This window comes from Drosophila takahashii, chromosome X, assembly GCF_030179915.1.
Source record: "Drosophila takahashii strain IR98-3 E-12201 chromosome X, DtakHiC1v2, whole genome shotgun sequence".
NCBI lineage: Eukaryota > Metazoa > Arthropoda > Insecta > Diptera > Drosophilidae > Drosophila > Drosophila takahashii.
In genome coordinates, this window is record NC_091683.1 from 21326726 (window position 1) to 21329982 (window position 3257).

The following is a 3257-nucleotide window of genomic DNA, read 5'->3' on the forward strand; positions in this document are numbered from 1 at the left end:
CCCTTGACCTAAATCAGTAAGACCCGCTGATACCCTGTAAAATGCATATGCGGGTATTATAGCAAGCAAACGGCAATAGAAAAAAGTTCAACTAATTAGCGCAAGTGACTTTTGAACGTTGTCGTCGCAGGTTTATTTTTATTTTCCTCTTTTTTTTATTTTGTAAGGGCGCGTGTACCAGGAATGTATCTGGAAATAGAAATAGACTTAGCTTAGACCTGCACCGGCGAGGCTTAGCAACATTTTCTTTGCGGGTGCTTAGCAACATTTGGGCTTAGGAACATTTGGGAGAGGTAGAGCAACATGCTGCGCTCCTAATAGATCCGGGAAAACTGTGGCTGTGTAGGTTGATCGAGAGCAAGGAGTTGCAAAGATTTTCGCGCCTCTCCGTTGCTGAATGGCGGAGTGGTGGAATAGCGGCTTGGTGGCGTCTTGCGGGGGTATATAAGGGGGCCCACTGGCGGCAGCAAGCCATAAGCAAAGTGAATTTTCAAGTGTGTGAAATTAAAAGTGGGTAAAGGAAAAGTTTGTCATGGTAATGCTAATGCTAATGAGCTCTTGTTGCAGCTTCAACATAGCTTTAGCGTGCACCTTAAATACCTTTTGTGTGTTTTTCTGGCCACTTGCAACTGCAGTGGCTCGCGAAGGGTGAGTGAAAGATTGCGAATTGAGGGTGGCTAGACCGCTAATTTAGGCTTTGTGGCACAGGACCAACGAACGCTTCGAGGCAGAATCCACTGAGAGGCGGTACAACCACAGGGCGTCTCAACTCGTGGCATCTGAGGCGCGAGTCGCCACTATTGGACAACGGCGCTTTTAAGCGCCACCCAAAGAGAATCGTATAAAAGCGTCGTCGAAGCCAGACGAGCCATCCATCGGGCAGACACAGAGGAAAGGCCGCAGCTTCCGGATTTTCCACCGGACGCCGCTTCTTCGGCGTAACACACAAATTTTTTTTTCGACCATTCGTTTTCTTCCTGAATCGGAGCTCCCAATCCAGCGGAATTTATTCCCGCCCAAACCCTTTAAAAATAACATTAGATTTTAGTAATTAAGTTACTTTTCTTTTTTTTATTACTTTTATTTAAAACAAAACCAAATCGATAAACAAACAGCTTTAAAACCAAACTAGAACAAAAGTCGAACGTAGCGCGAGCAAAACAAACAAAGTAAAAGAAAAAAAACATTACATAATATGCGCGAGGCTTGTTAGCGAGGCAGGCGAAATTTGCTTTTAAATATATTTTACTCCACAGATGCGGTAGCCTCGTATGGAAGCGCTTTCAACGTAGGACGCGGCACTGGAAATGAAGTGAGTCAAACTTATAAAATCTAAACAATTTAACTCTAAATAAGCGAGCGCGAAACCGAGAAATTTTGCGAGTCAAATATTAGGCAAAGCGCACAGGCGCAATGCATCGCGACAACTAAAAGCGAAGCAAAGAAGAGATAAGAACATAGCGCGCTAACATCCCTCCCTTTCCCCTCGCCGCCACTCGGGCGCATGAGCAGCGGCATCAGCGCTCGCTAGCAATCGCGCATGCGCGCCTGGTGGTTTTGTCTCGGCCTGCTGACGAAGTTTTCGTTCTAGCGGATGCACATATGTTTTTGTTTTGGTTTCGATTTAATTGGTTTTATATGTTTGGCAGCTCGGCCTGCAGTCGCATAAGCGAAATTAGAGGATTACGATTTGCGAATGCAATCTAGGGCACAACCAATTAAGAATTTATTTTAATTTGATGTTTAAATGTTAGTTGGTATTTTTTTTTATTACGTCCGCATTTTTAAACTCGCTAATTTATTTTTTTATGTTTCTATGTTTAATGTTCCATGTTAGTTTTAGTGAATAAATTATAATGTATTTCTAAAGAAATTTAGTAGTTGAACTCGAGCTGGGGCAGCGCCGGTAAGATGTGAAGGGGCCGTTGAAGGAAGTCTTTCAAAGGAAGAAACGGCCAAGGTAGGGTGGGCTATCGACCACAACAAGATCAGTGGTTGTATGAAAAATGTGTATGTCTTAGAACGTCAGGGGTCAAGTTCGTAGTTTTGTTATCTCCGGTTGTAGTTACGTTTTACAGTGCATGTCTATGTGTATCTGGGAAATGAATTTTGTCGCAGCACGCTAATTTTAAGATAGGCTGACAACGCGTAGGCATTTTTCGGTGCAACACCATTAAACCACCCCTCAAGCCGACGAGCACAGCCGATGACTAAAAGCGTGCGTTGCATCGGAAAGTTTTCCAGCTGCCTAAATTAACGTTATTCGTTACAGATGATAGTTGTCAGGTTATTTTTGGCGCCCAACTCAAGGCCTCATTTATTAATTTATTTAATAGACGAGACTCACTAACAAAATTACGAACTGTTTTTCTTTAACTTTTTTTTCAAGTGTGACTAAAGACTTATTGGAATTCATTATATGAAATTCTCGAATTTTGTATTTGACCATAAGTATCTTTAGGCACAACATTTTATTTGCCTGGAGTTTCTGTCGAAAAACTTCCGAGCTTTTTACAGTACCTAGCAAATCCATTAGGAAGTGGAATTTGGTCCTATGTTCCAGAACTGGGATCAACCACCAAAATCGGGTAGAGTGCAATGTTTGATGGAAACAGTATCTGTGATAGATGACTGGCCTCAAGCATACAGCTTTACTTGACTATATTTTCTCCTTATTCTTGATATACACATTTATGACACACACTTTCCGGTAGCTAAGCCATGCCATGAGTTCAACTTTATTTTTTGATTGTCGAGTTTAAAGTTTTTGTGAGATTTTTGCGTTTTATGTTCATTTACGAAATTTTAAATCTATTTACCCATCAATTATAAAACTACATTTATACTTTTAATATTATTATCTTTTATAACACATACATTTATCAATTTTTCTTCACTAATTATTTATTTATTATTTTTATATCATATTTATCACATCATATTTATTTACATATTATACCATAATTACTTATTATTATCACATTTAAAATGGGATTAACGGAACGGGATGATAACCCACCTCAAGGGCCAGGAAATGCAAATTGTCCCTTGTGTAATAGTTTAATCAAATCAGAAGAGGAAGGATACAGAACCCCATGCAAACACACTTTTCATAAAACTTGTATTAGGTCGCATTTCGCGGCAAATCCCAGATGCCCAATTTGCAACTACGTTTGCGTCACTAAAGTGCTCCCAAAGACTACAGGTCAACTGGACGGGAATGGGCCGCCGCCAACAGATAGGGAAACAGCAGGAGG

The 3257-nt window shown here is 40.8% G+C and overlaps 1 long non-coding RNA gene across 1 annotated transcript; it reads left to right on the forward strand.

The window, feature by feature from the left end:
- Positions 1–205: 205 nt before the first annotated feature.
- On the forward strand, positions 206–1729 carry LOC108069596 (uncharacterized). Its single transcript, XR_001770503.3, has 3 exons — positions 206–510; positions 568–648; positions 709–1729. It is a non-coding gene; the product is annotated as an uncharacterized lncRNA (long non-coding RNA).
- Positions 1730–3257: the final 1528 nt, after the last annotated feature.